This window comes from Chenopodium album, chromosome 10 (genome assembly GCF_948465745.1).
Source record: "Chenopodium album chromosome 10, dcCheAlbu1.1, whole genome shotgun sequence".
Classification (NCBI taxonomy): Eukaryota; Viridiplantae; Streptophyta; class Magnoliopsida; order Caryophyllales; family Amaranthaceae; genus Chenopodium; species Chenopodium album.
Window position 1 is genome coordinate 6,732,485 of NC_137843.1, and position 13,167 is coordinate 6,745,651.

General features: G+C 35.6%; 1 pseudogene; it reads left to right on the top strand.

The window, feature by feature from the left end:
* Positions 1-583: 583 nt before the first annotated feature.
* The window catches only part of LOC145564671 (wall-associated receptor kinase 5-like), a 33,611-nt pseudogene continuing 21,027 nt past the window's right edge, over positions 584-13,167 (top strand).

Consider the following 13,167-nt stretch of genomic DNA (forward strand, 5'->3'; position numbering starts at 1 on the left):
AATCTTTGGAACTTGCCATCTATTTTGGACACATGAGTAATTATTCTACCTGTTGTGTCGGGTTCTGAGCTCTGTAATAGGAGTAACTTTTCTTTTCGCAACAAACTTACTAACTCTACTAATAATTAACAATATAGGATGGGCGCTATGTCACAACTTTTGGAGCCATCTTAGATACGGTGGTTATCATGTATTTGGGCTACGGCTGTGTGACTATGTTGTTACTTTGTTAACTTTAATCTAATCTAGTTCCTAGTTCTACCAAAAAAGGAAAAAAAGAAAATTGACACAGTTTATGTTTAGGAAATACCAATATCTCGATAGAAAAGGCCAATACGCCAGGTCACAGAAATTTTTAAATGGAAGTGCCCGTCCTATCACATAGATTAAGTTTAGCTCATTTCAAAAAAAGACCAAGCATATATTCAGTGATTAAACTAGCTTGTTGTGCTCAAAGACGTCAACTTCAATCTCAATCATCATCCCAAGTTTCCAAAGTTCTATCTCAGGCAGTTCATTATTCCATTGTGCTATCGTTTTCGTTCTTGTGGTTAACTTTGATTTGTTTCCAAAAAAACTAAGCATGTTCGATATACGATCTCTCTTTCTTGTCTTCTCATGGCTTTGGTTGAGTTTTGCTATGATTACATTTGCCGCCACCCCTATTGCGAAATCCGGTTGCCCAACTAAATGCGGAAACTTAACATTCAATACCCATTTGGATTTGGGCTAGACGGAGCATGTTCCCTTAGTAGCATGTATATTATAAATTGTAGCACCTACTTTGACCCTCCGAAATCCTTCTTGGGTACGTCTAACGTCGAGGTCTTGGATTTTTTCGATAATGGGCAGATGCGAATTCGAAACTATATGTCAACTAGATGCTACAAAGGAGGGGAGATAGATAATTCCACCAGACCCTTGAGTTTAGCATACATAAATCTTGGCAATTTACCACTCGTGTTTTCTGACATAGCGAACAAGTTCATCGTGATAGGTTGCGATGACTACGTTTTGATTGAAGGCACCTTCACCTTGAGTCGTTCGTCGATCCCCTTTTCAACTGGGTGTATGGCTGTGTGTGCTAGGCCAGACCAAGTGATTAATGGATCGTGTACCGGGATTGGTTGCTGCCAAACATCCATTCCGAAGGGGTTGAATTTTTTTGAAACATCAGTAAGAAGCTTCGACAATCACACAAATGTGTCCTACTTCAATCCTTGTGGTCACGCTTTCCTGGCGGAGCAGGATAAGTTCACCTTTAATCTAGCAAATCTTTCCGATCCTATGTTCATAAGCAGGATGAAGGATGAAATCCTGGTCATGCTCGATTGGTTTGTTGGAGTTAATCAGACCTGTAGTCAAGCCAAGGGGGATCCGGCTACATATGCTTGCCAACAAAATAGCAATTGCACCGACACTGGTAACGAATTAGGATATCGTTGTAGCTGTCTTTCTGGTTATCAGGGTAATCCTTACCTTAGCCCTGGTTGTACAGGTCAGTCTTTTATGCAATAGCTGTACGCCCTTCGTGTTTTTTTTTTTTTTTTTTTTTTTTTTTAAGTACATCATTTTCTTTTGTGGCCCGTTTTTTTAGTGCCTCAATTGTTAGCATCTTTTATTATTTTATTTATTAGCGGAGTAAGAGAATATCAGAACAGTAATGGATGTATGATTGATTGTCCATTATGATTTTCGTCCTAAATTTATTTTAGCAGATATTGATGAGTGCACGGGCCCAACCAATCCTTGCTCTCAAATCTGCTCTAATACCCTTGGCGGTTACAAATGCTCTTGTCTGAAAGGACACAAGGGTAATGGTCTTAAGAATGACACTGGTTGTACACTCGATCATTCACAATTCGTTACAAAGTTCAGTTTAGGTAATTTTTAAAGTTATACTATTAGTGCTTCAGAGTATTAAGATAACTGCCTTAATTTTAGTCATAAATACTATTGTCATTTCTGCCTAGTTTAGTTAGATGTAAAAAGTTTTCATAGAAAATGAATTTTCCATTATTTTCCTCATGTTTTACAACGGTCATTTGAAATATAACTACCATATAATTTTAATAATAAATAATATGATCGGTTCATTTTTTATTTGCATTATAATATATATGGACACAATTAGTTTTCTAATATCTACAATGCAAATACTTCCTCCGTTTTTTTATTGCGTCATAAGGATTTTTACACTATTCACTTAATCTTCTTTGACCATCTTTTGTGATTTATCCATTAGGAAAAACATAGTCATGTATGATCTAGTTAGATTCGTCTCGAAATTTACTTTTTAAATATCAATTTTTTTTTATAATTTTTACAAAAGTATAATTAAAGATATTAATAGCCAAAGTAATGGATTGGCAAGCGTAAAACCCCTTATGGTGCAATAAAAAAAGAACGGAGGAAGTATAATTTTTTAAAATTTTAATCCAACATAGAATAAATATTTTTCGAGAAATTATAAATAAAAATTTCATAAATGAAATTAATTTGATATAAAAAAAAGGAATTGTTGATAGCACTATTTTATATAACAAATAAAGTAATATAATTTATTATTTTGAGAAAAATATGTCTATTATGAACTTCATAATCATTTAAATATTATGGTAGTCTTATTTCAAACGACTAATATAAAATTTTCATTTCCCTCATTTTCCTTTGTTTGGTTTATGAAAGTGTGGAAAATAGGAAAGGCATGTAAAACTATAAATTTAGGAGAGAAACTTGGTTAATTGAATTATACATAGACAACTTATGCATTGAAGTCAAGACTAAAATTAAAAATTATTAATAACAGATGACATCACATAATTGGAGGGAAGATTTTTTATGTGAGATTGACACGTAGGATAGCTTTGAGGGTTGATGATGTCAGCAATGTTTTGTTTTAGTATTAGTAAATAGATTAGGAATTTAACAAAAGTTTTGTTGAAATTGCTTTGGCAGGTATGAGCTTTGGAGTCATACTCTTTCTAATATTAGTGGGTTGGATCTATTTTAGCACCAGAAGAAAGAAGCTTATTGTAGACACCCATTTGTGTCTCCCCAAAACCAAACCCAGTGATGAATACCTTTTGCGTCGAATGATAATCGTATAAAGTGAAAGTGTGAAAGGTCAGGTGTTGCGGTTAGTTTTTATTAAAAATTCTTTCTTTCTGTTTTCAAAAAACAACTCTATTTTATGAAAATAGCCAATCCAGTTTAGTTTGGTCCACGACAAGGGTCCAATAATAGTGTAGTTGGATGGGGCTTGCAAAAAGCTTTCCAACGATATATTATAAGTCCAATTCCGATGAATAATGAGGAAGTTATGGCCAAAATACTAAACTGGGCCCGGTTGATCTTTACATGCGGCCAAATGATCTAGGGGAGGGCCCAATGTTAATTATTATTCCTAAAGTATTAAAATTAATTATAGTCTTCTAGAATTCTCTAGAAGGTTCTCTTAAGTCCTAATAGAATTAGAATTAACAATTATATTTTGATAAGTTTTACTTGGAATAAAATATTATTTTATGAAAAATACGATTTCAGTTTTCATACGGACTTTACAAGTCAATTTTGATTGATAAGTGGACTCCATGTTTGAAAGCGCGTAGGAATCTAGGCTGTCGCCAAACGACATGCCTGTCGTTACGCGACAAGCCTTGTCGCCACGAGACAGAGCTTGTCGCCAAGCGACAAGTTGGTTTTGCGGCGACAGCGTTAAGTTTTATTCCTTATCAAATTCTACCTATTTCCGGACTGTTTTCTTATAAATAGGGTCCTGAACCTCCGTTTTTATGGAATCTACAATCTACGATCTACAATCAACAATCAATCTATTCTCTAAATTCTCTCTAAGCTCTCATCTCTCTAGCTTTTCACAAACACAATTCCGCATACACAAGATCTAGAAACACCTAACCAAGTTCGAAGTTGCCTTCGCCCTAGACGTGAAAGGTTTATACTTTTCTGAGGGTTTGGTCCCAAATCCAGTCTAAACTTTTTAATCTTTATTTAATTTAATTCTTTGATTTTATACTTTTCCTTGAAGTTTACTAACGGGTGTATGATAACTTGTTATTTGGTACGATTTTAGGGTACTTTTGAACCTTGTTTTCGTGATTATTCGACATCAAAGTTCATTATTTATCCTATTTTTATACAAATTTTGTACCATCCATGCTTCATGGGTTGTTTGTGTTTTTGATGTAATGTAGCTATTTTTAGCACCATATATGGATGTGATCAATCATGAGTGAACAAGGAGAAGGGCAAGCTTGGTTGATAGAGCAATGGAGGAAGAAGGATGAGTGCCTTAAAGAGAAATGGAAAGCTTTGAAGGATTGTTTGCACAAGGGTCAACTTCAACTGACTCTAACTTTTGTTCTACTTAACATTTTGAAGTGATTCAAATTGGAGAATAAAGTTCATCTCGAGAGCTTTCCAACGACTGGTCACATGCCTTATTCCGATGAGTAACGAAGAAGTTATGACCTTCCGAAAATAAGCTGTTTCGCCAGAAAAGGGCTGCACGTCCGTGCCAATAAGTGGCACGTCCGTGCAGGTCCCTGCACGTCCGTGCCAAATGAAGCACGTCCGTGCAAGGTCAGGCAGTAGCTACTGCTCGTATTTTAACAGGTCTGCACGTCCGTGCAACCTTTGGCACGTCCGTGCCGACCTGTAGACGGGTCGTTTTTCTCGTTTTCTCCGTCCTTTCTATTTGGGGTAATATAAATACCTTCTTAGCTCCGATTGTAAAAGGGGGAGCTTCTTAGTGTAATTTTAGCTTAGGTTAGGGTTTTTAGAGAGAGAAACTCTCATTTTCTAGAGAGAGAAAGTGGGAAAAACTTGTTGAAAGCTTGGAATATGAAGAATTGAAGGAAGGAGACTTGAAGATTTGATTATTTCTTGCAATATCAATGAGAATTTCTTACTCTCTCTCTTATTTTATTGCTTTAATTACTTATTTTTGCATATTTTCTAGTTTAATTACTTGTTTATGTTAATTTAGTGTTTGATTTCATGCTCTTAGTTGTTAATTCCTTAGCTTTTGCAATTTATAATGTTTTGTGAGTAGTTTATTTACTTGGGATGGTTGAAACCATTGATGAATTCACAAATACTTGTATGCATGTGTTGATTTAGCTAATGAGGGATGTTAATTAGTTGAGCTTAAGTGGTTTCATTGTTAGTTCTTGTAAGTGGCCATTGCTAGAACTATTTATCTAAGCTTTCTCAACGAAGGATCGAGAGATGAACTTGAGTTAGCTCCATTATGCTTAATTAACTTGAAATGCCATGAGAATAGGAATTTCCAGTCAAGGGAATGTTTATGTCATCGTGATTATGCTTTAACACTTGCTTTATGCTTTGTAACCACGAGAGTAGGTTGTATTCATGATTCAAGTAATCCCTCTAGCTTGAGAGAGTAGTTGGGTGCCTTAGATGACTTCCCCTAATTTATTCCCAATTGCTATGTTTTGTATGTTAAATTGTAGTTTGTGAATGACTTAATTGGTGGATACCTTCCCAAGATCCTTTTTATATTATTGTTTGTAGTTTTTTTCTTTATAACTCAAAACCCAAAAAGACTTGTCTTAGCTTATCACAAATCAATATTTGTTAGTGCTCCCCTTAGTCCTTGTGGGATCGACCCTTACTTGCCCTTTCTACCCATTAGAGAGACCAAGTTAGGTTTTTATCTTTGGTAGGCTCGACGACGGCCTATCAAAATTTTGGCGCCGTTGCCGGGGACTTCGGTTGACATTGGTTAAATATTGATTAGATGAGTCTAGGTCTTTGTACATATTTTTTTTTTCTTTATTTCTTCTGTTTTTATTATTTTTTTTTAATTTTATTTTGGGGTTTCTTCCATTGAAATAAATGGCAATTTTTTCCCTTCCCCAATATGATAATGAAACATTTTGGAGATATTTCCATAGGGTTAATGATTATATTGGTTATAACTATGGTCATAGACTTTTAAAGGTGGATATTTGTGAAGTAATTTTTGAAGGTTTAAATGATGAAATGCGAGTTGTTGTTGAATCCATGTCCGAAGGTCAATATATGTCTAATACCATTAATGAGAATTGGAGTATGTTTGTGTGGCTAGCTAAAGATACATATGATTGGGAGATGGCTAATTACGAGACATACGATAATTTTAATGATGCAATTTCATTTGAAGAATGTGGTGATAATGTTTTGGATTCTAATGTTTCGAGTTTTGGTGATGCAAATTGTCAAAATTCTCCAAATTTTTTCTTGGATTCCAATTTTATGTCATATACTCCTTATGATGTGGCTAATGTGCATAATGTTGACACCTCTTCCCAATGTGATTTTCGAAATTTCTCCCATCCTCAAGAACCCAAGTCTTCTTTAGAGCTTGCTCTAGAACGTTTTGTGGAGGGTTGTGAAGAGTATAGGAAAAAAATGGACATAAACAACACTTGTACATCCATGAATCATCATAGTGAAACTTCTAGGGTTCAAATGAATGAAAATGAAAATTTTGAGAAGCCTCTTCTTGAAAAACCATTGCTTGATGACCCTATTTTTCCAAATATCATTAATTTGCATAATGAGCTTAATGTACCATTAATTATGAATGATGACAAAGTTGATGATTGTTTGTTGAATTCCACTAATGATATAGGCCTACTAAAGTCCCAATGTAATGTTGATGGTATTCTTCAATTTGATTATATTGATGAATTTTCAAGAGTTGTTGAGGATAACTATCAATTTGGAAAGAGTAGCCTAGATATTCATGATGAATTTTGGGAAAGTAAGCATAAAAGGAATGAATTTGAGGAAAATCCCTCTTTTCAGGACCATAGAGTTGAGAGTGAGGTAATTGTTGAGTCTTTACCAATTGAACATTCTTTTTTTGAGCCTCATGTCCCTTTCTCAAAAACTCTTGATATTATTGTCTCATTTCCAAACCTTTGCCCCCCTTCTCTTCCCAAGTTCACTTCACATGAGCCTCTTTGTACTTCATTCTATGATTTGCATGACCATTTTCCAACCAATGATACTCAATTTGGTGAATTTGATGTAAATATAGTTTTTGATTTACCAAATGAATCTCCAATGTGTTTTGTTGATAGTTATACTTTTATTTTTCCTTCTTTTCAATCTAGGACCTTTTTTAGATCTTTTCATTTTTATTTTAGGAAGCTTTGTAAATTAATGTATATTCTTTTCTTCTTCTTATTAAATTTTCTTCTTATTTTTATGGTTTTAATTTATGAAATGTGCTCAAGTGCATATGATAAGCTCCTTAGGAGTTTGTCAAATTACTTACTAGCTAAGGTCTAGCCAAAGACCGAAAAGAAAGGCAAATTTTCTTCCCTTTTTTTTTATTTGTTTATTTTTGAATAATGATGTGCATGAATTTTAATTGTATGATGATTTGAACTAACGAGCTTTATGAAACGATTCTCAATTAGGTACTCTCTATGATCTCTCCACTCCAAATTACATCTTATAATCTCAAATTCACAAGAATTTTGGAGTTTTAATTTTGCTACATTGGAAGACACATCTTACTCTACCAAATTTTGAAGATTTTATGAAGAATTTTGCGTCAAATTGAGTAATATCTCTTCCTCTATTCATCTCTTCTCAAGCTATTGATTTTATAATTATTTTTGCCATTCATTGGTTGCTTGTTTAAGAGTTTGGCTTGGGGCTAGATTTTATTGTATGTTGTGGTTTTTCGTTGTAGTTATGGATGTTGGACTAGATGTACTTGTTGAGATTGATTGTGTTCCTTCCCTCCCTCTCTCTTGATTATCTCTTCTAAGCATTGGGGACAACGCTTCGTCTAAGCTTGGGGGGGTACCTTCACGCTTTCATGAAGGGGGGTTGATTGTTAGTTTGATGCTTGAATTTGTTCATAGTTGTACATTTGGATATTCATGCTTTTTCTTCTTTTCTTTATCATAACTTCAAAAAACAAAAAAAAACACAAAAAAAAAAAAGCCCAAGGATGAGACTCAAATGATGATGCTTATATGTTTTGCTTGCTCGACTCTTGAGTGATGAGTACTAGTTCTTTAGATGGGTGTATGCTAGAGTTGGGGTCATTTAGAAGCTTATTAATCTTGATTGCATTAGTGTATATGGAATGAAAGCCAAAGAATGCTCAATTGCACGTCTAGCATAGGATATTGTCAAATTTGCCCAAAGTAGGATATGTTTGAATCGAATTGCGGTCCCTTGTGCCCTTGATGTGCCTCCTCTCCTCCCCAAAATGAAACTCTATTAGGGAATTGGTTCTACTTGTATCATGTGTAATAAGTGGCATAATAAGCCACATGTTTTGAATAAAGAAAGAGCCGCTCACAGTTAAAAGAGGCGAGGGCAATGAATGTTGAAAAAAAAGAACAAAAAAAAAAAAGAGAAACCAAAAGAAAAATTATATAGAAAAAGAAAGGGAGATAAAAAAAAACTCCTCCAAAATTCTCAAAATTTTCACTTTTTCTATTCTAGAGGTCAACTTGTGGATGCCTCCCACACATTATCTATTTTGATGTTTATTGTGTAATTCCCGAGTTAGAGTGTAGTTAAAGGGGCTTGGGTGTGCATTTTGGGAGGGGGACTTGCATTTTGAGATTTTATAACCGAAAGAGGGCTTGTTGCAACTTTGGAATATCTAGATGTGCTCTAATGAACTAGTAAAAGGTATAAAGAAGTATCCTAGTGCAACCTTGCTTAGTTTTCCTCTTTACCCCCAACTCATGTGTACATTTGTATGATTGGTAATTCTTGAGAGTTGCTCACTTGTCTTGCTTGTGTCTCATATCCCGATGAGTTGACTTGGGTGAAAAAAAAAAAAAAAAAAAATTGAAATTGTATGCATGATTTTTGATGATGTGTTGTAGTTTGTGTGAGTTGTGGGTTAAGCTCAATGGAAACCCTCACGAGATAAAAACTCGTCCTCTTAGGCGACTTAGGGGTTTAAATTGCTTTTCACTTGTGCTAAAAGTGTTTGTGGTTGTTACCATGCGGATTTGTGTTTTTGTGTTTCCTCTTTATTACCTCTCCTTGGTTTGATCATTAGCAAGTTATCTTCCTTCTTGATTTGACATGTTTGTTTTGCTCGAGGACTAGCAAAAGCTTAGCTTGGGGGGATTTGATAACTTGTTATTTGGTACGATTTTAGGGTACTTTTGAACCTTGTTTTCGTGATTATTCGACATCAAAGTTCATTATTTATCCTATTTTTATACAAATTTTGTACCATCCATGCTTCATGGGTTGTTTGTGTTTTTGATGTAATGTAGCTATTTTTAGCACCATATATGGATGTGATCAATCATGAGTGAACAAGGAGAAGGGCAAGCTTGGTTGATAGAGCAATGGAGGAAGAAGGATGAGTGCCTTAAAGAGAAATGGAAAGCTTTGAAGGATTGTTTGCACAAGGGTCAACTTCAACTGACTCTAACTTTTGTTCTACTTAACATTTTGAAGTGATTCAAATTGGAGAATAAAGTTCATCTCGAGAGCTTTCCAACGACTGGTCACATGCCTTATTCCGATGAGTAACGAAGAAGTTATGACCTTCCGAAAATAAGCTGTTTCGCCAGAAAAGGGCTGCACGTCCGTGCCAATAAGTGGCACGTCCGTGCAGGTCCCTGCACGTCCGTGCCAAATGAAGCACGTCCGTGCAAGGTCAGGCAGTAGCTACTGCTCGTATTTTAACAGGTCTGCACGTCCGTGCAACCTTTGGCACGTCCGTGCCGACCTGTAGACGGGTCGTTTTTCTCGTTTTCTCCGTCCTTTCTATTTGGGGTAATATAAATACCTTCTTAGCTCCGATTGTAAAAGGGGGAGCTTCTTAGTGTAATTTTAGCTTAGGTTAGGGTTTTTAGAGAGAGAAACTCTCATTTTCTAGAGAGAGAAAGTGGGAAAAACTTGTTGAAAGCTTGGAATATGAAGAATTGAAGGAAGGAGACTTGAAGATTTGATTATTTCTTGCAATATCAATGAGAATTTCTTACTCTCTCTCTTATTTTATTGCTTTAATTACTTATTTTTGCATATTTTCTAGTTTAATTACTTGTTTATGTTAATTTAGTGTTTGATTTCATGCTCTTAGTTGTTAATTCCTTAGCTTTTGCAATTTATAATGTTTTGTGAGTAGTTTATTTACTTGGGATGGTTGAAACCATTGATGAATTCACAAATACTTGTATGCATGTGTTGATTTAGCTAATGAGGGATGTTAATTAGTTGAGCTTAAGTGGTTTCATTGTTAGTTCTTGTAAGTGGCCATTGCTAGAACTATTTATCTAAGCTTTCTCAACGAAGGATCGAGAGATGAACTTGAGTTAGCTCCATTATGCTTAATTAACTTGAAATGCCATGAGAATAGGAATTTCCAGTCAAGGGAATGTTTATGTCATCGTGATTATGCTTTAACACTTGCTTTATGCTTTGTAACCACGAGAGTAGGTTGTATTCATGATTCAAGTAATCCCTCTAGCTTGAGAGAGTAGTTGGGTGCCTTAGATGACTTCCCCTAATTTATTCCCAATTGCTATGTTTTGTATGTTAAATTGTAGTTTGTGAATGACTTAATTGGTGGATACCTTCCCAAGATCCTTTTTATATTATTGTTTGTAGTTTTTTTCTTTATAACTCAAAACCCAAAAAGACTTGTCTTAGCTTATCACAAATCAATATTTGTTAGTGCTCCCCTTAGTCCTTGTGGGATCGACCCTTACTTGCCCTTTCTACCCATTAGAGAGACCAAGTTAGGTTTTTATCTTTGGTAGGCTCGACGACGGCCTATCAGTGTATTTTGTTATTAGAAAGAGGTACGAGGCATCAAAGTATGTAATCTTATTGCTCTATTCTTGTAGAAAGCATGTTTAAATTTGTTTAATTCCTAGTATCATGTTAGGATGTTTCTATTGCTTTCTAGTATCATGATTAGGGTTCCTCTTACTCTTTTCTAATATCATGTTAGGGCCAAATCTTTGATCTTTAATGCTTAGTGACATGCTAGGATTTGTTATTAATCTTATTAGTATCATGCGTAGGATCTTGCTATTATATTTAAGCTTTATTATTAACATGATTATAACTGTTATGATTATTATGATAATTATTATGTTGCTTGATGTTATATATTATTTTTATTGCTTGATCACGCCTTTTATGCATGTTTAAAGGGAATTTGTATTTAAAGTCACGCTTAATAAGATAATTAATAATCTTGTTTAGGGTTAATATGATTTTAATTCAAGTGATCGCCAATAATAGATTTGCTTGTGCATTAAATTCAACCAACATAGATAAACAGGTTTAGGGTTAACCTAATGATTGCATGTTAGTCAGAAAGCGCACATGAATACGAGTAGAATAAAGTAGAGGCCTATTTTATAGGGCGAGTTCTTTTTTTTGTAGATTGGATTCGTACCCTCATCCCTGAACCCTATTTGGTTCAAGACCTTTTGGAGTTGACGATCTCATGGATCGTTAAGGGGTGTAACCTTGACCCTGTGAACGGTTTACAAGTTCCTAAAACTTGTTGGCGACTCTTTTGCTCTAGCTTCCTTCCCTTTGGATGCCACCATGAGTGTATGATCACAGTGGGGCTCAAGTGTAAGATGTTTGAAATATTCCCTACAGTTTTTGGCGACTCCACTGGGGAGGATTTCTATTTGAATTCCTAAAATTTATTTTGGCAATGATTTAGAATGAGCGGATGAGACTCGAAAAGTTCTAAGTATTTCATGTGTGTAATTTTGATTAGCATTATTGTCATATGCATAAAAAAGGTCCTCATTGGATAGACCATCCGAAATGAGTCAAAAACATAGGATTTTTACACGTAGGAAACTTGAGAAATATCTTTCACAACTAGAATTGAAATAATACTGCGAAATCTGGAAAATTCTAAGAACGTAGATACCTGCTGAAGCATGTAGGAACTAGCGTCTAGAAAACAGGGCTTGTCGCCTGTAAAGTGCTTCTGTCGCCTGGCGACTGTTCTGTCGCTTGGCGACAGAGGTACTTTTGCGGTGACAGTCCCTGTAGTCTGGCGCCAAGTTCTTCCAATATCGAGCCAGAACTCTGCCTTCTTGTTTTGACCATTTCTAGCACTGTTGGCTCGATTCTACTTCCTGATTGAGTTTTTCTCTCTTTTCTGAAACCCATATGTGTTCTACATATGGACATAACCCTCTAGGGGTTCACGCTCCATCTACCCAAACGAACGCTCCTGGCAACGACGGGTACATCCGAGTTTGTGAATCCACCAAACCATGGAAGCAAGTTTTTAACTTGCGGGGTCCCATCCATACGCGCCAACCTTTCCAAAGTTAAGCTTCCACGCGGTGCATCCGGACTCATAACCATGGACCCTCTTTGACTAACCCATATCCTTGAACTTTAGAGAACTAGAGCCATGGTTAGGTTGCAAACTCATTGCATCATATTGTGACTATTTGAACTATTTGTGCATTCTTTGCTTGTGCATACCCTATATGTGCTAACCGTTTGTTTGACTTGTGTTTAAGTCTAAATAAACTAATTAATGACTAAAAAGGACTTTGTCTAACTAATTAATTAATTAATTTGACTAATTAAATACTAACAAAGTAATCAATGTGACTTAGTACGACTGTAGGCATGTCCCCTTAGAGTAAACTTACTGGAAACAATCCCAGATTAATGTTCCAGCAATGGCGCAGAAGTTTGGGCTGTGGCGCCGCAGTTTACTGTTTGTCGCCTGGCGACAAATTTGTCGTTTGGCGACAAGCTTCAAACTGTGGCGACAGTTCTGTTGTTCCGGCGACAGTCTAGATTCTTACTCGAGTCATCACGACGAATTAAACAGTCTGCTACTCAGTTTGACCAATTTGTTAATGGCTTTAGCCATATTTAAGTCCTTAATTGAGTCTAGGCACTTAGTCCCATGGTCATACACAAGGGTCAAAGCATGTCACTTGCACTCACTTATAAAGCACACACTTAACATGTATGTCACACCTTGACCATGTCTAGAGAATCTTGAATGCGTGTTTTCCGTCATTTTTTTAGGGGGGTAAGTCTGATATTAATCCTCCAATTAAACCACTTGTTTGAACCCATTCCCAAAAATATGCACCCTATTTTTGCTTTTTTGCTTTTAAACCATAAAATCAAAGT